The sequence below is a fragment of the Macrobrachium nipponense genome, chromosome 35, assembly GCF_015104395.2.
Source record: "Macrobrachium nipponense isolate FS-2020 chromosome 35, ASM1510439v2, whole genome shotgun sequence".
Classification (NCBI taxonomy): domain Eukaryota; kingdom Metazoa; phylum Arthropoda; class Malacostraca; order Decapoda; family Palaemonidae; genus Macrobrachium; species Macrobrachium nipponense.
Genome location: NC_061096.1, coordinates 1,755,002 through 1,779,923, shown reverse-complemented (window position 1 = coordinate 1,779,923; position 24,922 = coordinate 1,755,002). Strand labels below are relative to the sequence as shown.

Here is a 24,922-nt window from a genome sequence, read left to right as displayed (position 1 = left end):
ACACTCATATCGCAAAGAGCATCGAGAATCTCTTTTTTCGCTCCTGTTCGCGTTAACAAAGAGAACCTTCTCGATCGACGATAATAACTGATAACATGTCTAACATTTATTGGAAAGAGTTGTGAGAACCTGCGGAAAGTCTTCTTCATAGATCTCTTAGCAAGGTAGAAGACGAACAGGCTTCCTATAGACTGCTTCCTTTTCCTCGAACCAAGAGAGGTAGCAATATACGCCATCTTTATTTTTTTAGAAAGGGGAATAAACTAGTCTTTTTTCCCCAAAATATAAATTCTTTGCAGAATTTAAGATAAAGGGCGTCAAAGAAAGAGAGGATAATACTTTATGCCTCAATTTGGCCTTAGAGAGGTTGGATTCACAGAGGTCACTTTTTTCTCACAACATGTTTTGGAAGTTTTTTCCAAGAGAGTCTGGATATTCTAGCAGCATCTATTATAAATGGACCTTAACAACCTCTCCACTCTGAGTCTATCTGCGTGCAGACTGACCAGAAGTGGACATGAATGAGAGGATTTTTTAAGGTAAATGACAATAGTCATGGCCAAAACATGAAATTGCTGCAGATCGTGCTAGAGGGAATGAGGAAACTGTCCTCTTCCGATACCTCTGTGAACCACATAGCAGTTTTTTCTTCCCTTTCAGAGGGAAGAATCACCTTTGTATATGTCTGCTATCAAAGAATGCAGTAAAAGGCTATACTCTGTCTCTACAAAGGGAATTGGAGATAGCAGAGGATTAAGATCTTCGGGATCTTATATGATACCTCAATATGACAAGAGTAGGATATCATGTACTTCTAATGGGATCTTTTTTGTGGCCACAGATTCCATGTTCCGACAAGATGGAACTGCTCCTCATCAAACTTCTTTGAGAAATTTTTATGAGGGAATTCTTTGTTTCTCTTGGTCCTAAACGACCAAGAAGACAAGTGAATTTTTTTTTTTTTTGAGCATTGGAATCTCGCATCAGATTCTATGGAGACTAGGCAATGGGTTCTTGCCAGCATAGTATGTCTGGCAAAAGAACTAAAACCCCCTATTCCTGATTCAATGTTTTCAGATAGAGGTTTTGTTGTCCAGGCAGGGTACTTACGTTTTCATCTACAGTAGAATGGTTCAAACGTTTGCCTGCAGAGTCTTTAGAATGCGATGACGGCTCGAAATGCTTCCCAGAAGGTGTTCAGAGGGATACAATAAAGAGCTAGAAATCAGGAGTCCTCCCAATTTCAGCTCGGAGTCTCCTTTTCGACTTCCAGGCTTCTTCCCTTCCTTCGGTAAACAAAAGGATAGGGAAGATTCTGCAACGAGAAACCCCTTCAACAGGTAAGAAGAGATCTCGTGAGCAAGGGAAGTGCTCGAGAAGGATCCTCCTCGAAGGAAGACTCTTATCTCTCTTACGGTTAGATATCCTATCGTATACTGGATGTAGCTGACTACAATCACCTCCACCTCCCCTTGCCGGAGAGGCCAAAGCTCAAAGTGGAAGAATTTCTTCCACCCTTCTCCAGTCTTGTGATTTACTATTGTGGATGTTCAGGACTTTCGGACAATGTAGCGCCAACCAGGAGCCTTATGCTAAAACAGGCGTAAAAAACGCCAGAGGCAGACAGCCCCAAGAACACTTGTCATTGTCTGATGAGGAGAAAGACCGGGCCTACAACCTGACACAGATGCGCTAGATGCGAACATATCGGACAGATAAGAGTGTCCGATGTGGACATTGCCAGACATCCTCGAGACTCTACCAAGCTCGAAGCTCCGGCAAGTGGGGAGGAGCCAACCAGGAGCGAGGCGCCAGGCAGGCGCGAGGTACCAGCCAGCCGCGAAGCTCCAGGCAGGCACAAGGCGCCAGCCAGGCACGAGGAGCCAGCCAGGCGCAAGCCAGGCTCTAGGCGCGAATCTCCAGCTAAGGCGCGAGGCGTCAACCAGATGCGAGGCGTCAACCAGATGCGAGGCGCCAGTCAAGCGAAAGGTACCAGACAAGCGCTAGGCTCCAACCAAGAGTGAAGCACCAGCCAGGCGCGAGGTTCCTGCCAGGTTTCAGGCTTCAGACGGGAGAGATCCATTTCAAAAAAGCCCTGGTCGTCTTTGAAACATGGAGATCTCCTAAGCACTTCATAAGTGACTTGATTCCTTCAAACAGCTGAGAATTGAAAGCGCAGGAAGTGCGCGCTTTTGCAAATTCTTGTTCTTTACATAACAATATGTCATATAAGACATATTAGCTGTGTTGTACGGTAGAGTCAACTCTGTGTTGACTTCTCATTACACAAAGGATGTCAAGTTAACCTACGAGAGATCCTTCTCTTTTGGTTTATACGTTTCTGCGGATACGTTACTGGGATAAGGAGCCGACACTGATCCTTAACTTTGAGTTAAAGTTATTTAACTTAGTGAAATTATTGGGGTTTTTGAAAGGAGTGTGGGGATAACTCTTTTCAATTTGAGCGCGAACCCTCGTGTTAGGATCAGGTGATCGGGATCGGTGTTGCGCTCCTTAGTTATGCCAATAGGCATAGGTGTATTGTCATATAAGTGGATTAGCACCCATTGACAAGTACCTTTTAGGCTCTGCCGAGTAAGTGGATAAGACCCCATCGGCAGACCCACAAGAACTCTTGGCCACAGATCACATATCTCGCTAAAGTTTCTTGAGGTGATGCAGACTCCTTGGCAACAGCCATATGAAGTCTACCACCTATCAGATAGGAACCAAGGTTTATTTATACCTACAACATATGTTGTTTACCTGTCTATTCCATGTTAGCTGTCTCTTACCCTCCACCAAAGGGTGTCAATCAGCTATGTATATATCTGACAGGTAAGTTGATTGTATGAAAATGATATTGTTATGATACAATAAAGTTTCATACATACTTACCTGGCAGATATATACGATTAATGGCCCACCCAGCCTCCCCGCAGGAGACAGGTGGAAGAGAGAAAATATGAATAGAAAACGGGAATGGTTCCTAATCCTGCCACCCAGGGCAGGACGGTAGATCACCTGACCTACCTGCAGCGTGTGCCGCGAAATTTGAATTTCTGTCGGGGACGACGGAGTCTTGGCTATGTATATATCTGCCAGGTAAGTATGTATGAAACTTTATTGTATCATAACAATATCATTTTAATTTTTAAAATCAATTTCACCATTGCCGAACACTACTGAGAAGATAAATCATACCCATCTAGAAATTAAATATTGCAATACAGGCCCTGAGCACCTGAATAAGCCCTGGTCACTTACCAGCCTGAACCCTCATTTATTAAAAATTTACCAAATCTTTGGTTAAAATAAAAGATCAGTGTTGCCAATCTCTTGGCAAACACCCTCGTTACCTAGTTACTAGCCCACCGCTGGTATCCCTGCCTCATGAGCCGGTCACACCTGCCCTCTCACAACAATCACTTATCGTTCGCGGTGGAGTACAGATGTATCCACAGCGAACTCCTTTTGGTCTTGCCCGGCCTTCATTTGCACCATTGATTTGATTGATTTTGGTGACGAATTACGCATCCCTTTGGTTTACGGTCTGGATTGCTCTTGATACCTTGTCATTAGACATGGATTCTGCAAAGGAAGAAAAAACACAGGCTATGACAACGACAACGACTACTGCATCCTCGGCCACGACATCACAGAAAACGACGAGCGGAAGTTCAACAATGTATCATCTTTGTCAACAATGCAAGAAAAGGATGAGTACCCTATGCGTAAATTGTAGGCCTGTTCAATGTAATGTAAAGACCAGATGTGTGGAATGTCAGAAGTGGTCTTTGGACCAGATGTTAGGGTATCTCAAACATAGGAAAGGTCTCATATCAAGAAGTAGGCGTAGGCAGGAAGAGACTAACATAGACCAAGATAAAGATTTAGAGACAGCGTTCTTTAAGAGACTTGAGAGTAGGCTGACATCGAGTATGACACGTCTGTTTACCGATTTTATGTCAGGTAATAGGGATACTGAAATTACTAATCGTTCTTTTCCAGCTCCCCTGCCTGTTCCAGAGACAGCCCTAACGGGTGCTGGGGGTAATGGGGATCCACAAGCCCACAGGGCAGGATCCGCCGTCCCCCCTGGCGCGGAGCAGGCAGAGTTAGCAGCAGTTTCCCCTTTAACCCCTAACAAAGATGGTAAGTCTAAATCAGAATTAGGAGACAAAGTGACAGATAGGGAGATAGCACCAGGGGTGGAGGGTAAGATCTCTTTAGCCTTAGAAGAAAGACCAGAAGCAAAGATGTCCAGGGTTCTTTCTGATCCAGCGCATTGTATTTTTCCCTCTGGTCAATCATCCCGGGGAAAAACTGAATGTAATTCAGTCCTCATCTACAGTTCGAGTGCCTTGTATCAGAAGCTTTTAGGCCATGGTTGTTCTTTCAGATCTGGTTTCGGGTCTGTCGGGTTCTGAAGGGTTGAGTACTGCTCCTTCGTCTTTAAGGTTACTTTCCTCTACTTATACAATATGATAATTGTTAATATCAACTAATTCTCTGTTCAGTGCATATTGACTTATGATAATTCAGTACAGGTGTAATTGAAAACGAACGAGAATCCGATCTTAGAATAATTCAATATGAATGTAATCGAACAGAATGAAGATCAGATTCTGCACGACTAAAGCATTATAATTGTATTACAGTGGACCCCCTGTATTCGCATTCTCCAGATTCGCGGACTCACACATTCGCGGATTTCTCTTGGGAACGTTTCCCTGCATTATTCACGGAAAATTCGCGAATTCGCGGTATTTTTCTATGATAAATATCCACAAATTCCTGGTTTTTTTTATGAATATCATCATAAAATGCACTTTTTGTGATAAAACTATTAAAATAACCATGTAGGAAAATTTTTAGTGGGTTTTTCTTGAGTTTTAACTAACAAAATAGGCTGTTTTTAGCATTTTTATAAGGGTTCCAAACATTCGCGGGTTCTAACTATTCCAGGGGGGGTCTGGTACGCATCCCCCGCGAATACGGGGGGACCACTGTATAGGTATCATCAATTTAGCGTAGTATAAACACTAATTCGGCAGTCATTCACGCTGGAATCAGCTGATGACGAATACGGGTTTGCGTCGCCGTATCCATCTCATTCTGTCCTGATTGGCTAGTGTGACTAACGTAACAACTCTTCCTCACTTATGCCAGGTTTGTACAAACGTCTTGAAGGAGACGTGTTTTTCAACTATGTTGACATTTAACATAGTCAATAAGGTATTTTGTGGCATATAATCAGATGTCAGATGTAAGGAATTCATATGTATGACGTCCTTCATACGTTTAACAGACTAATTCCCGTCAGTAATTACATTGTGCCTTTGTCAATTACAGTTACAAATAATTACCAGTCGTATTATCAAATTACAGTGACAACTGAAATTAATATTAGGCCTAATAAAGTTAATTTATTACCCTAAAATATTATTACTTTTCAATCAAATTACAATTACAGAAGCTTGTCGTCAAACAGCACTGTTGTAAGAAGGTGTGATTTAGACAGACAATGATGCCGGCTAGTCTGTTTCCTTGGCTCCAGATTCAACGATATCACTTGGTCTCGGCTAATGTTTTTGTTCCTAGTTAGCATATTAATGAATATCTGGATACTTAACTTATGGAACGAAGTCATTCTGTTCGTCTTACGATGTAATTTAAGGCCAAAATTTGACTAATACGTCTCGTTGGAAGCTAGTTTTTCTCTCAGGTTAGATGGCGTAAAATTTAGCGATTCCGTTCGTTTTCACTCTTTTTCATAGTTATTACGAACCTTACACTTTATACACTTTATTAATCCTTTGTCGATGTGAAAACAACAGTAATGAGCTCTTTCATGCTATTACTTTCTTTTACCACGGCTGTGTTTGAATTCACACAAAAGCTTGGGAATTCTGTCCAGGTTGCTGATGCACGTAATTTTGCCTTATCAGCTTCAGCTACATTTCTAACATGAATACAGTAATTACCGTCGCACGCGGATGAATACAATAATGGATGTTGCTATCGGATTCGATTACTGTCGCATGCGGATCAGTACAATAAAGTGATGTTGCTTTAGGATTCGATCGCATTAGGAACAAGCTCTCGTTCGGTTGTTCATAGCTGTACGCAGTTATACAAGTATATTATCATTAAGATGATACCTTTTTTTAACTTAGAAGAGGGTGCAATTTACGGAGGTGGAGATGTTAGACAATTGTAATTCTCTCTCTCTCTCTCTCTCTCTCTCTCTCTCTCTCTCTCTCTCTCTCTCTCTCTCTCTTCTCTCTCTCTCTCTCTCTCTCTCTCTCTCTCTCTCTCTCTCTCTCTCTCTCTCTCTCTCTCTCACACACTTTCCTGATTTCATATTCTCTCTTCATCCTATTTTTCACCCTCTCCTAACACTTGACTCATTGTGTAACAGAGAGGATTTTCTTCCTGTTACACCTTTTCAAACTTTTCTATCAATTTCCCTTCAGCGCTGAATGACCTCATAGGTCCCAATACTCGGCCTCTGGCCTTAAATTCTATTTTTAAACCCAACAATCTCGGTGTCTGAGGCACGATGCTGCATACGCCAGCTGTGCGAGAGATATAGGAAGACTTATTTATGTGTAGTGCCAATTTTAAATACTAATCCCATCGTAAATCTAATTAACGCAAGTCAATTATTGTAGCTTCAGAACGGACTATATTAACGGTCACATCTTGATAATTTTCCTGATTTTCTAATGTTTCTCAGATTATCGTGGGGAACAGAGTCGTCTAGTAGTTTTCTCTCTCGCCCAGTTTTTCTGTTAAAACTTATGTCTTTACACAATCTTCTTTAGCTGCTCATTCTTCGGATGTCGCTTCGGAGTCTTCTCGCTCATCCTGTTTTGCCAATATCACAGCAGAGCCAGAGTTTCATTGTTTCATCCTGAAATTTGGAGATGATTCTCTCTCTCTCTCTCTCTCTCTCTCTCTCTCTCTCTCTCTCTCTCTCTCTCTCTCTCTCTTTTCTTCTTCTTCTTCTTGGTAGTTAGTAATCTTCCTTCTTCGTTCCCATTTATATACCTTAGGTGTGTGAGACGTAACGTGCTTACCGCGGTAATTGCTGTGGGCTACGGCCGTTGGCAGTTTGTCTGCATCGTAGTTAGCACCTTTTGTGCCCACGGGCCCCTTTCTTAGGGTACCTGGTAATTTCCTTCTGCGGCTCCCATTGGTTCCGCAGTTCGTAACCCGTTATTAATGCACTATGTACCGCACACTTGGTTCTCCACCTGCACAATGTCAGCGCTAGGTGCTCCGGTGGTTACTCGTAGTGACTTCTCTCTCTCCTTCTTAATTTCTCAACTTTTTCCTGCTGTTTTTCGGTTCCACCTTAAACGGTTTTCAATGTGGGTTCGACCTTGATTCCGTGTCTACTGGGAGTGCTTCTTTCCCTCACTTGCTCCGGACTCCAGTCTAGGTTTAGTATTGGTAAAGGGGGTTAGTTGGATCACGTTTTGCGACCTCTTCGCTCTTAGGTGTGTGGCTCGCCTATTGTCGTCCCGGTCTCGTGTCATAGTGACTGGTGAGTGCGGAGTTTCACAGTCAAGTGAGACTGGTTCAAGGTTAGGTTATCATCTTGGTTGGTACACGTTTGGCGCAACAGTATGGGAGTGACTTGCATGGGTGGGCGTTCATCGCCAAGCCCAAGGTATATTCGGCTCAGGCGTAACGTTATTGTCACTGGGTAGTGAGGGTATGCGCAGTCGAGTGACCTAACTTACAGGTTTCGCGGAAGTGGTGACAGTTCGGCTTCGCTCTTGTGAGGGGCCTGACAGCGGTCAGACAGCAGGGGTTACATCATAATGGGTGGGTAGGGGGGAGTGCGGGTTGCGCAGTTGAGCACGACTTACACAGGAGTTTATCATCATCTTGTTGGTATATCGTTGCGCAATCGGTTCGGTAGGCTCAGATATGATGAAATCTTGTATGTCGTTTGGTATCGAGCACCCAGGCGTAGTAGTTTCCGGGTTCTTGGGTGCTGCTCTTGTCGGGGTTCGGCTTTTCTCCTTTTTCCTGTTCCGGTGTGGCCGGACAGGTCTGACAGAGGATAGATACCTTTGAAGAGAGACTCGTTCGCTAGTTGTGGGTTTTTGTTTCTCCGGTGAAGTAAGCGAGTATAACGGATTGTGGACTTGGTCCATTCTCTCTTTCCGCATTCCAGGCTCCGGAGGAATCTCAGTTAATTCAAGTAATGTTTGATACGTTGTATTCAACCAAACCAGCAGTCTCAAACATCAAGTAGGCTAGTCTGGTTTTGGCGAGTCTGGCAGTTTTTTGGGGAAGGACTAAGCTAGCATCACTTTTGTGTTTAAGGTAGCGGGTAACTCCTCTGCCGGAGTCCAACTTCCGGTTTACGAGTCAGTTGAAGTTTGCTCTATTGGGTTCCTTCATTGATTCGTGTGGTAGGGGTTACGGATCATGAGGCTCGTATTTGGGAGACACCTTTCACAGCCAGTGGGAGGCCTTGTCCCACTCTGTGTGTATGTGGTGAGAGTTCATGGGTGTTTCTCTGAGCCTGGACTGTTTGATAACCTCTTCACTTTGGTTTCTAGGGGGTTTGCATACCAGACTAACATTTCTGAGGGTTATGCTATGTTCTTGGCAAGGAGAGGAGAGAGTATTGTTAAATCATTGCCTCAGCGCTATCCGGGCACTCATAAGAAAGGGGTTCTTAGTCAATCCAAGGGTGCAAAGTGTCGCGGAGGGCTCCCTTTGGCTTCCGGAGAATGTTTCGCTGTCGGCAATTGTGTAGGTGGTTATTTGAGAGTCGTGGTTTTTCACAACACCGTACCTTAGGGAATTTCAGTTTCTTCAGAGAGGTTACTCTCGGGGTCCTGTCTCGTTGTGGTAACTCAGTTTATAGTTGGTTTGGTAGGGTTAGGGTGTTAAAAGTTTAGGGAGGCAGTGATAGTCTAAATGAACTTCAGGGTGTTAGAAGTTTAGGGAGGCAGTGATAGTCTAAATGAACTTCAGGGTGTTAGAAGTTTAGGGAGGCAGTGATAGTCTAAATGAACTTCAGGGTGTTAGAAGTTTAGGGAGGCTGTTATGTCCAGTGAGAGCATTGAGAGCTTATGTGAATAAGACAAAGAAACTGAAACCCAGACCCAGAACCTTATTCGTTTCCCCCAAAAACCCCTCTCGGTCGATCTCCAAAAACGCAATCAGCTTTTTTCTTGGGGAAGTTATTCGACAAGCAATAACTGAAGGCTCAACCGGTTCAGATAGTACAGGGTAGACAGGAGTCAGAGCTCATAGCATTAGGGGGATGGCATCTTCGGCAGCCTTCTTAAGAAATTTTTCAGTATCGGCGATTCTGCAGGCAGCAACTTGGAAGTCAGTTTCAGTTTTCACTTCCTCCTACTTGAAGGATGTTCAGTTTCAGTCAAACGAAGGGTTTTCTTTAGGTCCATTCGTGGCAGCGGGAGCAGTTATAGGGGATAGACGTTAGTTAATACGAGTCAGTGATCAGAGTTAGTATTAGAGTAGGGAGCGAATATTAGGGATATGTAGGAGGTATTCATGATAGGACATATCACGAGAGGATTTTAAGTATTAGGACAGTTAGGAAAAAACAGGTCTGGGTCTATCTGAGGATATTCTTCCAAGTGGCAACCAGGCAGAGAACAGACAGGCAGGCACAACACTACAGGAGAGGACAGCACTACGAACGACGACACCGTCGTGGACGCACTGATGGACAGACACCACAACGTTTTTGGTTTTCTCCTTCGTACATGAGAGGCCTAAGGCCACATGGGAGGTCTTCAGTTTCCCTCCATACATGAAAGGCCGAGAGCCACATGGGAGGTCTTCAGTTTTCCTCTACTCAGGTGAGGCACATAGCCAGGTGAGATGAAACAGGTTTGTATCCCTCCCGCACTCAATGAGTTTTGACCTTTAGGGTAGAGGTGCAGGGAGTTTTTCCCTCCACACATGGGAGATTAGTTTGGACGAGTGACAAATGAACTTGAGACTGACTTGGGTACTCGTCTCCAAATGCATTCTGGTAAAGAAAATGAGTCGGGTGAGTGCTTAATTATATTGACTGACAACTGGTACAGTGGAGGGCCGGGCAGATTTGATTCCCCACCTCAAAATTAATGTTGTTAATCGGGCTTATTCAGGTGTTCAGGGGTTGTATTGCAATATGAAGTTTTTATTGTAAAACTAATATTGTAATACCTACCTGAACACCTGAATGATTCCCACCCTCCTCCCCTCTCATACAGAGTTATTGATTTATGATTGAGGTGAGAGGGCAGGTGTGACCGGCCCGTGAGGCAGGGCTACCAGCGGTGGGCTGGTAACTAAGTAACGAGGGTGTTTGCCAGGGGATTGGCAACACTGATCGTTTATTTTAACCAAAGATTTGGTAAATTATTAATAAATGAGGGTTCGGGCTGGTAAGTGACCAGGGCTTATTCAGGTGTTCAGGTAGGTATTACAATATTAGTTTTACTTATGCAACTTACCTGGTAGTTGCATATAGCTGTAGTGTAGTCTTGACGTCACGGCAGAATTTCGAATTTCGCGGCAGCGCTAATTGACTGGTCAGGTGATTCCCATACCCCCTCCCTCTACCGGGGAATGTAGAACTACCACAACTAAACCTCAGAATTTTTCTGCCGTCGCAACCGGAACACCGGTTTGTGATTTGGCTTTCGGGCAGTTGCTATTTATCTTTATTTACCCAGATAGGCAATAATTGTGTGATTTTCATCAGGGTTTAAATTTATAATGTCAGATTCGGGATCTCACTTTAGGGTTTGCAGCAAGGGTTGCAAAACCAGGTTACTTAAAGCTAGGTTAGACCCGCACACTTTGTGCGTTAATTGCAGAGGTCAGAACTGTAGCAAAACTTTAACATGTGATGACTGTAAGGATTTGACTGATAAAGGCTGGAAGGAGTTAGAGTGTTATATGAGAAAGCTAGAAAAAGATAAATTAAGAAAAGCTTCATCTAGGACTTCTTCCTTAGCTTCTCAGGAATTAAAGAGTCAGGATTTTCCTTGTTCTATGTCTCGCCCAGATCCGCCTAACATATTACCTGACACTGACACCGTTGTTCCCGAACCCAACACCGTTGCCAGCTTACGGGAACAGATGGATTTAAGATTTAGCGTGCTTATGGCAGCAATGGATAGATTAGGAGAATCTGTGCATACTTTGGTGCTAGATAAGAGTAAGAAAAATGTTGTGTTAAGTGATAGTGCAGTGGAGGAGGCGGCTGTTTGGTCCTCTCGTTCTCCTAGGCCTGGGCCCCTGCCAAACTCCCCGGACATTAGGAGGAGGCATACCGAAAGCCGAAGGTAGACGAGCGGAATTGACACCCGAGCAGTCGTCCCCTCAGGCGATTCTGCCGCAAGTTCGGTTGAGGCAGAAGAGCAATGCCTATAAAAGTGTTCAAGGAGTATCGCAGAAGTGTCTTTCGTCTTCTTCAAGCGCAAACGATTCGCCTTGCAGAGGTTGGAGGTTTAAGGACGAATCTCGTCCACTAAAGAGAACGAGACAAGTTTCGCCAGCCGCAGTTCCCAAGAAGAAGAGCTGTCGTGTAGTTTTTGGGAAGAGCTCTTAATTTTGTTGTTGAGTCGCCGCCAATGGTGGACTTCTTAACTCTTAAGCCTTAGTTAAAACACCTTAACTTTGGCTAGGTGGGTCAGGTGGTGATATATATTTATTTTACTTCTTAGCCCTCATGGTATGGTCAATATGGTCTAGTCACATTGTGGTCACGCCCCCATTGACAGATCATCTAGAGCGCACCAGCTGGCAACTCTAGTAAAGCAGAAGCCGACTTGGGTGACAGTAATCACGAAGTCAGCTATGCTAACAGGTGGAACCAAGATGTAAATCATCTGCATGCAATTTGTTTCCCAAATCCTTCTATTCTGTCCCTTCCCACCTCCAACGGTGGGATTCAGCTATATATATATCTGACAGGTAAGTTTCATGAACAAAATGATATTGTTATGATACAATAAAGTTTGTTCATACTTACCTGGCAGATATATATAATCAAGTACCCACCCACCTCCCCTCAGGAGACAGTGGAAATAAAAATATGAATAGAAAATGGGAATGGTTCCTGATACCCTCCTCCCAGCGGCGGGAATGGGTACTAACCACCTGACTCCCACTACGTGTGTCTTAAGTTTTTTAAAATTCTGTCGGACTTCGGAAAATACAGCTATATATATATCTGACAGGTAAGTTTCATGAACAAAACTAAAATTAGCAAGGCACAATAACTATACACAGTGAAGCACTTTAGGCAAACAGGAGAGCCACTGGCATTCTGGAATATGATTATCCCCAATTATTGGCACTGCCAGAGTTAAGTGAATAGCACTGCTGATATACAGGGGTAGGCATACAACAGGGCAGTCTACACAAATCTGCAAAGTATTCTTGCATAAAATACTGGTAATAGTAAAACCAAAGTTACACAGTAACACATTGTATTTCTCATGTAAGTCATGTATGCACTACTGCATGAGGTGTACTGTATATGCAACAAGGAATAATTAAGACAATATATTTAAGACACCGTTGTGAATGCGATTTGTCTTTTCTTTCTGAGTGAGAGGATGTGATGGGCTGTGACATTTTTAGAATGTAGAAATCATCAATTTAGCTTCTCCTTGGAAATAGTGCCCTAAGTGACATACTTCCTCGGGTGGCGCGATGTTGAAGTCACTGTCTAAGCAGATAAGTGCCACGTCTTGTTTCTATGCACGGGTGCTTGATGCAGATGTGCCTTCTGAAACTGGTTTAAAGCTGTTTCTTGGGCGTGAACAATGTGTGTTAGTTCATGCGTGCGTGCGAGTTTTTCCCCTACATAATAAAAGTTAGTAAGACGGGAGATCGCTACAGAGTCGGCAAAGGGCCAAGATGGCCTCTGCAATAGTACGTATTTTTAGTGAAGTGTGAAATCTGTTTTGAAGGGGTAAGCATACTTCTTTAGCCTAAAGTGTGGTTTGACTGTATTTTGAATATTATTTCAAAGATGTTCTATTTTATTTGACCTTTTGATTTTGATTTGTAATCTTTGCTTATCGATGTGTTCTCCTGTCTTCTTATAGGCGGTTCTGAGACAAAGGGGAATTGATATGGGAACTTAACTGATGTTCCGTGGTGTAATAGACTGTACTATGACTATGCCCAGTTTTATGACTAAAATAATGTTGTTTATTGAAGTAGTAGAGAGTTGGAGTGGGCTATCTGAGTTCAACCTTTCATTTAATAATTTTGTTAAGAACCTGAGTTATTTAGTTTATGCTTTACTCTTAAATAAATGTATTATTGTAGTTCACGAGTCTGATTTAATGGCCTTAGGTAATGTAGAGAGAGAGAGAGAATTGATGTTAGCCAGTGTTAGCCAGTGCCTAGCTGCACGCCATTGCTACCAACCCCTTTTAAGATTACAGAGGTTGGATCCTCGGTTAATAATATATATATATATATATATAATATATATATATCTATATTATATATATATATATATATATATATATATATATATATATATATATATATTATATATATATATATATATATATATATATATATATATATATATATATATATATATATATATATATATATATATCTATATATATATATATATTATATATCATATATATATATATATATATATATATATATATATATATATATATATATATATATATATATATATATATATATATATATATATATATATATATATATATATATATATATATATATATATATATATATATATATCTGATATATATATATATATAATATATATATATATAAATATATCATATATATCTATATAAATATATATAAATATAATATAATTATATATTATAATTATAAAATATTTTGTTCATGAAACTTACCTGACAGATATATATAGCTGTATTCTCTGAAGTCCGACAGAATTTCAAAATTCGCGGCACACGCAGTGGGCGGCCAGGTGGTAGTACCCATTCCCGCCGCTGGGAGGCGGATATCGGGAACCATTCCCATTTTCTATTCATATTTTTTCTGTCGCCGGTCGGTAAACAACTGTTTACAGACCTCCGCCTAGGATTTTGAAACTTCATTAGCCGCTTAAGTATCCTAATTATTCTTTCGATTATTGACTTGGATTTGTGGCTAGGCATACGCTATCGTAAATTTTTTCATTGCATTTGATGTCTGAAGCTAGTTAGCCTAGTTTTAGACTTTGTTGTCTGCATGGGGTAAGGTGAGGCTACCGGAACTTTCGGTAGACACTCGCTTAGTATATATGACGTTTACATGTTTTCTTTGCATTAAGATCAATGTAATTAGTGTAATGTGTGACTGATTACGGAAGAAGTAGGATTCATGTACGCATTTTAGAGCGTGTTAGAATCAGGAGTTTTCCTCCACAGTAAACAGAAGTTAGAAATAATGAACCTTCTAACCTCCTGTAGAATTTATTTTGCCTAACCCTGTGGTATGGCTTACGGGCCTAGAAGAAGTGTCTGCTAGAGGATTACATCGAGTAATCTTAGACTAAAGTGCTCGCTCTCCAATCAGTGTTGTGAAGTGTAGTGCCCCTTGTGTTGTGGAGGGGGCGTCAGATCGGCCCCATAATGCCTCTAGGCCTGGACCTCTGTCGGACTCCCAGGACTCAGGGAGAGGGCATGTCGAAAGCCGCAAGAGGGTTACGGGGGCTCCCCACCCACCGATCTGGCGTCCCTTTGGCAGGACCTGTTGACGCTTCCCAGGCTGCTAAAGATCGTGCACGTGCACGAATCTTGAAGGATTGCTTCTCGTCCTCCGAGGCGTCCTCCCCGCGCAAGGGTTGGAGCTCTCGGAAGGACTCGCGCCCTCTAAGAAGCTTTAGAGAAGAGGACGCTTCACGTCCTCTCTCTCGTCAGGAGGGAACGTCAGATCGGCCCCATAACGCCTCTAGGCCTAGACCTCTGTCGGACTCCCAGGAAACCAGGGAGAGGGCATGTCAAAAGCCGAAGGAGGGTTACGGGTTTTTCACGCTGATCTGGCTTCCTTTCTTCGGCAGGTCCTGTTGTCGGCTTTTCCCGCAGGGCTGACCGAATATCGAGCACGTGCAACGATTTCTTGAAGGATTGCTTCTCGCCTCCTCCGAGGCGTCCTCCCCACACAGGGGTTGGAGCTCTCGGAAGGACTCGCGCCCCCTTAAGAAGCTTTAGAGAAGAGGACGCTTCACGTCCTCTCTCTCGTCATGAGAGGATGAAAGAGTCCTGTGCCCTGTCAGGGCTCTCAAATTTTATTTACATAAACGAAGGAAGTAAGAGGTCCTTCGGGTAATTTATGGTGCTCAGGAAGAGACCACATTTACCCTTTTCGAAGAATGCACTGGCTCTTTTCCCTAAGGGACATCTTAAGGTAAGGCTCATTCATCTTGCCAGAAGAGTGATTTTGAGCCTCTTGCGAGTGAACGCTCATGAAGTTAGAGCTGTTTCAACCTCGCTAGCATTCCAAAAGAATATGGTAATCAAGGACATTCTTGATTCCACCTTTTGGAGGAGCAACTCAGTATTTGTCTCCTCTCCTCATGGCGCTCCGTTTACGTTATGTAACGTTCGCTTTACTTCGAAAAAGCAAGCTGATAAGTTTGACGTCCGGCAAGCTGCTTTGCACAGTCAAACAACTTATGTCTCTGGTTCGGCATAAGAAGGGCAATTTAGACGTAAGGAAGCTTTTGGAGGTGCTCGACGTCCTATAAGTAGAGACATTCTCCAGGACGCTCGGCAAGCACCTTGCGAGGGTGTCTTTTTGGACGCTCGGCGTCCTCCTTGCTGAGTGCGTTTCTGGAGATGTTCTTTTGCATTCCTAAGACGCAAGTTGTTGCACAGGCGGCCACTGTCTTTGTAAGAAGGTATGAAGGTCTTTAGGGCCCGTCTTGAAGACGAAAGCCGTACGTCTTCCTTTAGTGTTCACACACTTCAGGAGCAGCGTGCGGCTCTCCATGGAGACTCGCATGAGGACGTCCCTTGAAAATATTCAACGTCATACGCAAAACGCGGTTCGTCATAACATTGAGATGTTGGCAAGGTCGCTCGCCAGGACGCCTCTTGGCGGGCCTTGCATGCATCAGGGCGCTCAACGAGATCCTCTCTGAAATGTCGTTCAGAAGACTTGGTGTTCTCTTCTCAGACACGCTCGCAGCTAAGCAGGACGTTTTTTGAGGACGCTCAGCAGGACGCTTTTCCAGGACGCTAAGCAGGACGCTCAGCAGGACGCTCGGCAGGACGCTTTTGTGGACATTCGCCAGGACACTTCGGTGGAAGCTCGGCAGGACGCTTTGCGAGAGAAAAGACTTGTAGACGGCGTCTTATTTGCTGTTCAGGACGTTTCTTAGGACGCTTTCTAAACGCTCGTCAAGAGGAGGTTTTTTCAGGACTCTCCACAGGACATTCCTTTACAGAAATTTTTAAAAAAGGATTCGGAGTTAGCGGAGAGACAGACCCGAATTTTTCCTTCGATCCCTCTTGCCTCTTCATCGATTTCTCTGAGAATCGGGAAGATTATATACTCGGATTCCTGGGTGACTTTCGGTCATGTTAAAGGGTTTTCCCCTATTAGCAAGTGCTAATTGTTTTGTCAAGTAAGGACGTTTTCCCCATTGTCAAGATACTAAACGTTTTGTCATTTAAGTGGGGGACCCCTCATAATGGGGTAGTTCTCATTGACATAGATTTTAACGTTATTATCGTTTAAGCGGATAAACTCATTAACAAATTTCGGAAGAGCTCTCATTCATTGTCAGAGGCTCATCCGGGGAGTAAGAAAAAGACTTGTAGACTAGATCCAGGAAGTCTTATGTCCAATATCATAAGAACATTGAACGGTCCTTTTCGATCCTCGGTTCTCACTTGATGATCTCTATTCGAATATTACTCCCTTCTCTTGGCAAAGAGTCTTGGCAAAGAGTCAAGGAGTTCTTTTAAAAAGTCTCATTCATTAGAACGTGGACAGTCGTTTTCCTTTCTTTCTCTCTTCCTCGTCGAGGAAAGATGTAGTAGAGAATTCGATGTTCAAATTACTACAATACTTACGTAGTTTATCTTTGCGTCATTTTGCTAACGCATGGGTCAAGTCATATACGCATATCGTATTTACCTCTGCGGATAGAAGCCGAAAGAACTGTTGTTCTAATGTATTTAATTGACACTCCCTTCAACCTTCCAAGAGTTTTCGGAGTGAGAACAACTCTTCAGGTATTGTTACGACAACACCAACTCAGCTTCTGCATTTAGCGAATTCGGTTTCGTTTAAATATGCCTGCTTGAGAGTTTCCTTTTGCTCGATAATATCATACCTATTCCTTCGTAAAGGGAGTAGCTGGCAACTCAGGCAGATAGTGCGAGACGATGAATGAACAAGGCTGCTGTTACTGTGATCTACGCAGTACCGGCTAGCTCTGTGACATGCGCGGTTGGTTACGTCTCTCTCCCCTGCGGGAATGGCTGACTAAGCCGTCTCTCTGCCCTACAATCTTGGATTTTAGCCTCGGGTTGAGGAAATTTTTAGTAATCATGAATGAACATGCCTTCCGTTTACTTAGAAAATTTCAACAAGATATCTCTTATTTCTGATACCGTGCGGTAAAACCGCACGGTATCAGAATTCTGTACGAGTCTACCGCGGCATAGCACTATAATAATGCTCTCCTGCTTATGCAAAGCGCAGCCTTATTTAGGGAAGGAAGCAGGCTGAGTGAGGGAATGGATGAGTTTGCTGGGGACCATTTCCTCGCTGGAGAAGCTTGTTTTCCCTGAATAAACAGCAATTCAGACCTCTACAGTTTTTCCTCACGGAGAAATTGGAATAACATCAAAGATCTAGTAATAATTCTAATTTTCTCTCAACGGCTTGAGGATCACCTCGGGTGATAGCGAGAGGGTGCCAGACATCCGAACAGTAGGAACGAAGATGTCCATGGCTACATTGTTTCCTGGCAAAGAATTGGAAGCCAATTTATTGGTCCAGGCTCTGCCCAGTTCCTCCGAAGGGTGAGTTTTTGATCGAGTGGTCCAAATCATCTCGGATAATTTCTCAGCTCTCTCATAGCTCAAGAAGAAAGAGTTGTTATGGGCTTGGGCACGGAACGTAACGATCCTCAAGAGGTTCGTTAAACTAGTGTACGTCCGTGCGGGTCTTCTCGATCGAAGGCAACAACTACTGACGACTGAGTAATCCTCACTTAGAAGTATGTCGAAAGTTGAGGAAAGACTGAGGGCGTCCTTTCGTTAAGTTTTTCGTAATATTGAAGACGAAGGAGCTTCCTCTTAAGTTGTTCCCTTATTCATGATCCTAGAGGATTAGCATTAGTCGCCACCATGTTGGCCTTTAAGAGGTTGGATTCACAGAGGTCATGTAATTCAGAGAGAATTGTCCAAAGACCCTTCCCGAGAGAATCGGTGTAATCTAACATCGTCACTTAGTGAAGTATCTAATATCTCTCCTCTCTGAGTCTGAAGGCGTTCAGACTATCGAGAAGCGATAAGATCTTCAAGATTAATGGCAGTCTCTTGGCCAAGGCAAAGCAGTGCTGCCTATTTTCAGTGTTTAATCGGAGGGGGCCGTTTCTGGAGATAGTGAAGGGAAATGACTGTTCCTCCACCTCGACCTCTGTGAATTTCTTTATGGTTCTATCTTTCCGTCTGAAGTATGAGATAAGCTAGAAGTCCTAACTATTGTAGAATATGCAAATATGTTGTTGACGGCCTCTAGGCTCAGAGATTCGGTTCTGTCAAACAACAAAGCTTCACGATCTTTGAGGTCTGTGGAGATCTTGAAATTCTCTGGATCGCAGGTTCCGGCATGGAACTTAGACGTAGTCTGAGTTTCTGATGCCAAAAGCATTTCGAACCTATCCTTTCTGCGAACTTAATACACGTGACCAGAAAGGCTAACATTCTAACCGCTCTAGCCACGGCAAAGAGGGTTAGTGAGGTTTTAGCCATCATCAGAGGTTTTAGCTTTAAAGGACATAATGCGGTCTGTCCTCTAAGCCTTCCGTTCTTGATAAGAACGAAAACCTGTCTAACCCTTGACCCGAAGGCTTGGAGACCAAGGGTATGGCACAAATTATTGGGCAAGGGCATTAGAGAGTCCTGTGCCCTGTCGGGTCTCTCAAGTTTTATCTAGATAAAACTATAGAAAGTCGAGGTCAACGGACAATCTGTGGTGTTCCGTAAAAAGACCAGACTGGTTCATGTCCAAGAACACCCTGGCATTATAGTCAAGGAGTTCTTTTAAGAAGTCTCATTCATTATGTTTGCATAAAGATTTGAGATTTTTTCTTAATATGAATGCTCAAGAGGTGAGGGCGCGGCCTCGGAAGCATTTCAACAGAGCATGACACTCAGTAACATCCTGAGTGCTACACTTTAGCGAAGGAACTCTGTGTTCGCTTCACACTCCCGACGGGATGTGAAGACGACATTTGAGATCTGTAAGTCGCTAGGACCATACATATCCGTAGATATATTATTGGGGGCAGGAAGCAACACGAATCCTATCCTATAGAAAAGGGATAGGTGTGCTTTTAACTTTGAAGGGTTGGTCGCTTGAGGCGCGTTCCTTTTCTTTAGCCTAGAAGTTATGGAACTAACTTTGATAGGTTAGGCCAGGTGGTGGTTTTAGCTTCGTTGCCCTCAGAAGTATGGTCATATGGTCTAGTCACATTGTGGTCACGCCCCCGTTGACAGATCATCTAGAGCGCACCAGCATTACAGGTCTCTACCTCGCTGGCAACTCTAGTAACGCAGAAGCAGACTTTGGTGACAGTAATCACGAAGTCGGCTATGCTAACAGGTGAGGAACCAAGATGTATATCATCTACTTAATTTAGTTTCCTAAAAATCCTATTCTGTCTCTTCCCACCATCCGAAGGTGGGATTCAGCTATATATATATCTCAGGTAAGTTTCATGAACAAAATGTTATTGTTATAATACAATTAAGTTTGTTCATACTTACCTGGCAGATATATATAATTAAAGTGCCCACCCACCTCCCCTCAGGAGACAGTGGCACTGATAAAATATGAATAGAAAATGGGAATGGTTCCTGATATCCGCCATCCCAGCGGCGGGAATGGGTACTACCACCTGGCCGCCCGCCCACTGCGTGTGCCGCGAATTTTGAAAATTCTGTCGGACTTCAGAGAATACAGCTATATATATATCTGCCAGGTAAGTATGAACAAACTTAATTGTATTATAACAATAACATATATATATATATATATATATATATATATATATATATATATATATATATATATATATATATATATATATATATATATATATATATATATATATCTATATATATATATAATATTATATATATATATATATATATATATATATTATATATATATATATATATATTATATATATATATATATATATATATATATATATATATATATATATATATATATATATATATATATATATATTATATATATATATATATATATATATATATATATATATATATATATATATATATATATATATATATATATATATATATATATTATATTATATATATATATATATATATATATATATATATATTTGTATGATATATCTAGTGAACTCCTGTATTCACGGACTCATATTTGCGGATTTCTCTGGAATATATACCCCCATTATTCGTGGTATTTTTCTTTGATTATTTTTTTCCATGAAATGCACTTTTTGTGATAAAACTATTTTAAAAACCAGGTATAACATTTTTAGTGGGGTTTTCTTGAGTTTTAAGTAACAAAATAGGCATTTTTAAAGTGGTTTCAACTACTATTTGTTGGGGGGGTAGGGGCTTAGAGGTGTGGTCTGTCTCTTATGAAAAATTTACATAAATTTCATAAATGTTACTGCCAAACAAGATAATGTAAGAGAATTCATGAAGAAAGAAAATATTTAAGATTAATGTGTAAGGGGAGAGACAGACCCACAATAGATTAGGGGATTAGAGCTTATGAAAGTGGGTTAAACAGAAGCCTGATGAAATCTTTTAAATTGGTAGAGTTTGGGAAGAAACAGGTGTCACTAAAGTGCACAATCTTGGATGCATCCACACTCACTGGAGTAAAACATTTTACAACAATCACAAACAGATTGAATACAAATTGGTGGGGGTTTACTTGTAGTTCTAATCAGTGCTTTATGCAATTATTGAATGGTTCATTCTTCACTTACGGCCATGAACATGTTGCTGGCCTGTCTGTGGTAAGTTTTAGACGCACCCTAAGGGTTACGGATTTGCACCGACTGAAAGTAGAAAGAGGCAGTGTGACTGGTGGGACATTTTAGGTGACCTTTGATAGTTGACTTGATGGCGTAAGAGAAATGAAAATCAGTTTTAATAGAATGTTGTATTGCACTATAGTTATATAAGGTACATTTTCTTTTCAGGTAAGGTTGGAATGGTGTATTTATGGAGAGGATCATCTAGTGAGCAAGGTATTTATATTTTGCCTTTAATGAATTGATAATGAAGTCACCCCACACCTTGATCTGTATTTTTTTTACATTTTTTTTATCTGCCATTTTTAATTGCCTTGTTCCATTAATTCAATGAGTTTTTCCCGTCATTCTGAGCTCCATACTTAACATACTTTTGTTAGTAGAATGAGGTGACAAGTTCCTTGAAGCAGTTATTAAGCTCTCCCATGACTTGGGTGGTCCCATGAGTTTTGTGCTGTGATTTTGCTGTTTATATTTAGGAAGAGACTAGTTTTCTTTATTTACAAGGTATTCGTGGTACTGCTTGTCATCCATTGGCATGGCTGCTGATTAAATTTGGTTAGAAAAGAAGAATATTCTGGAGAGGTGATTAGTCCTTGGGTATTAAGAATAGTTTGTGTATGGTTTGAGCCATTTTGTTAATCATTAAACTATAACACTAAGCCCCAACCTTGCTCCCCGCTCTCAAACTTCTGCTTCTTTGCTTTGCCGAAAGGAACAAGCATGGAGACATATTACAACAGAAATGAAATCATCACTGTTTGGAACTCATACATATGCACACGGGAAGCACTTTAATTGTATTGGCTAAATCGAATGTGTAGCAAATTAGTTTTTTTTTCCTTCTTCTTCTTCTTCTTCTTCACTGTTGTAAGATTGAGGTATGACAATCATTATTACCTTTGCAAGAAGTACACAACCACTCGAATGTGACAGTGACGCTAGTTGTCCCCAGATCTCCTTAGGCTACTGACGGGCTCTCAAGATCGTTACCTACAAGGCCCAATCTTCTCAGACAGCCCTATTTCAGACTATCACCAAGGATTATCCACAATGGCTATAAGAGGGTTTCTACAACACCTTAGACAGGAGGGGTTTTCAAGAGCACCTTACGCTGCTATTGCAGAATGTAGACTTTTCATCCGCCAATCTTTAGGGCCTGGGTGAGACATCACAATATCTCATCTTCCAAGACATCTGTAACAGATATTGCAGAATTCTTTCTGTACCTCAGGAAGTCTAGAGGTTGCTCTGTCTACAATTAAGGAATACAGAGTAATGCTGTTCTCTGGTCATCATCTTGAACCTATGCTTTCTTCTTCATAAGACATTACCAGGAAGATCCTCTTTCTTGTAGCATTGTCGACAGCTAAGTGGGTCAGTGAAAATACATGTAATATAAAAAAAAAAAAAAAAAAAAAAAAAGTTGGATTTTGCCAAGGGGATGTGGTTTGTTCATTCAACCTGGGCTCTTTAGTAAGAAATGAGAACCCAGCCAGGTCTTGGCCCATGTTCCTTACTTTTTAAAGTGTTGGAAATCCTGGGCCCCGAAGATTACAGTACTGTGCCCAGTAAAAGCCCTGAGGTATTACCTCCATAGAACAGAAAATTCGAGGTCCTTTGAGTAATCTTTGGTGCTCACTGCTCAGTGAAGGATATACCTCACACCGTCTCAAAGAATGGCCTGTCTTTCTTCTTGAGAGATCTTTTAACAATTTCACTCTTTGATTGAAGAAGTAGTCTTACTTTCCTTCAAAGTCAAAGCTCACAAAGTAAGAGCAATTGCAACTTTGTTAGCCCTCAGACATAGTTTATCCTTACCCTCTATTTAACAAGCAACTTATGGAGGTGTATGTCGATATTCGCTACCCATTACCTTCATGATGTACAGACAACGTACAACAATTGTGGTATCTTGGGTCCGTTACTAGGTGTTTGGGGAACAATAGAAAGTCTTGCAACCTTCATATCATCTTTGCCTTGAACTAAGGTGTCGTGTTTGAAGGAAGCTTGGGGTTACGGTGTACTTAGAGTACCCACAAGTCTTAAGGGCCCCATAGCTGATATGACTGGCTGATCAGGTTACGTTCTGTCTCAGGCATCCGTGTTGCCCATAGACGTTAGGATTCACTTCAGTTTGCCGAAACCGGGTAGAGTTAGGATGTGGACGCTCTGCTCAGGGATGACGCTATAGGCTGCGCTCTTACAGCAGAAACTGGAAAACCCCAGTGAAAAAAGGAGAGCCGGAGTTGAGCTTTGGTTGAAGAAATTAAATGGATTTCACAATTGTTTATTTACTGAATTGAAACTTTACTCTGGTGAGTGGCTTAATTACCCGGGAATGGAGGAGCAGACCAACATGGAATTATTACATACAGTCACCTCTCTTATAGAAATAAAGATACACTTCTATGCAACAACCAAATTACTGGATGAGAGGTTGCTGGACACACTTCGCTTGCATGCCACAAGTCATTTCTTGGTGCATTTATAATCTCAGAGACATGTAAGGCAATTATTCAAATTATTATGGAACACAAGTTTACAAAGGTAAAAAGAAAAATTGTTGCATACACAGCATCTTGCATAGTCTAGTGAAATGCTATCTCTCTCTCTCTCTCTCTCTCTCTCTCTCTCTCTCTCTCTCTCTCTCTCTCTCTCTCTCTCTCTCTCTGTATGTTATATATATATATATATATATAATATATATAGTATATATATATATAGATATATATATATATATATATATATATATAAATATATATGTGTGTGTATATTTATATATGTATATGAAAATATATCAATTCCCATGTAGAGCAAATTAGATGTATACAAGAAATACTGTACATACATACGTACGTATGTTGTAAAATGTGGAACCTTACCTTTCAAGTGAGGCTATCTCCGAAAGTGGCGACGGAGAAGGAGAACAAACAGCAGAAAATTTGTTACGTAGTACGTACACTTAACGAAACACTTTAAATATGTCAGGAAAAATAAACTAAACTTTACAAAACACATTAACAAAACTGTAACACTTAACTCTACAAAAAACTTAAAATTATATTTTTTATTTATTTGTCTTCTATTGCTTCACCACTTTCAACTTTGTTTTTTTGTAGTATCAATTGGATCTTCCTTTTTGCTTACTAAAGGCCTCTTTAAAAAATAACTATCCAAGGAAGATTGCTTCTGCCTACTTTTCACAATGTTCCTGAAACGACTCTAGCAAACGTCATCGAACTGCGCAAGTATACAACCTGTGTAAGCCTTTTCGGGGTGTCTTTTTTCTACAAATGATTGCACCTTATGAAAAGCAGCTAGAGCATCCTTAATTTCTGCCTTTGTCATAGGGTCGTCGTCCTTATCCTCACCGCTGCTAGAGAGCTCCTCTTAAACGACGTTATGTTGCATAGCCTCCAACTCCTTCAAGTCATCCGTCATAAGCTTCTCTTGGTGCTCCTTGAGAAAGTCATTGATGTTGTCCTCGTCGACGACCAGCCCCATGGACTTGCCGAGTGCAACGATCTCATCAAGATCTGGTTGCGAAACAGTTTCAGGATCGTCAACTGTTCCTGAATCTGCAGCACCACCTTCGCCCACGTCGAATCCCTCGAAGTC

The 24,922-nt window shown here is 41.7% G+C and overlaps 1 long non-coding RNA gene across 1 annotated transcript in view; it reads left to right on the top strand.

Annotated features, from left to right (window-relative positions):
* Positions 1 to 22,877, top strand: part of LOC135208188 (uncharacterized) — a 92,682-nt gene extending 69,805 nt beyond the window's left edge. Inside the window, exon 2 of the long non-coding RNA XR_010313119.1 lies at positions 21,470 to 22,877. This is a non-coding gene — a long non-coding RNA (uncharacterized LOC135208188). The remainder of the gene's footprint in view (positions 1 to 21,469) is intronic.
* Positions 22,878 to 24,922: the final 2,045 nt, after the last annotated feature.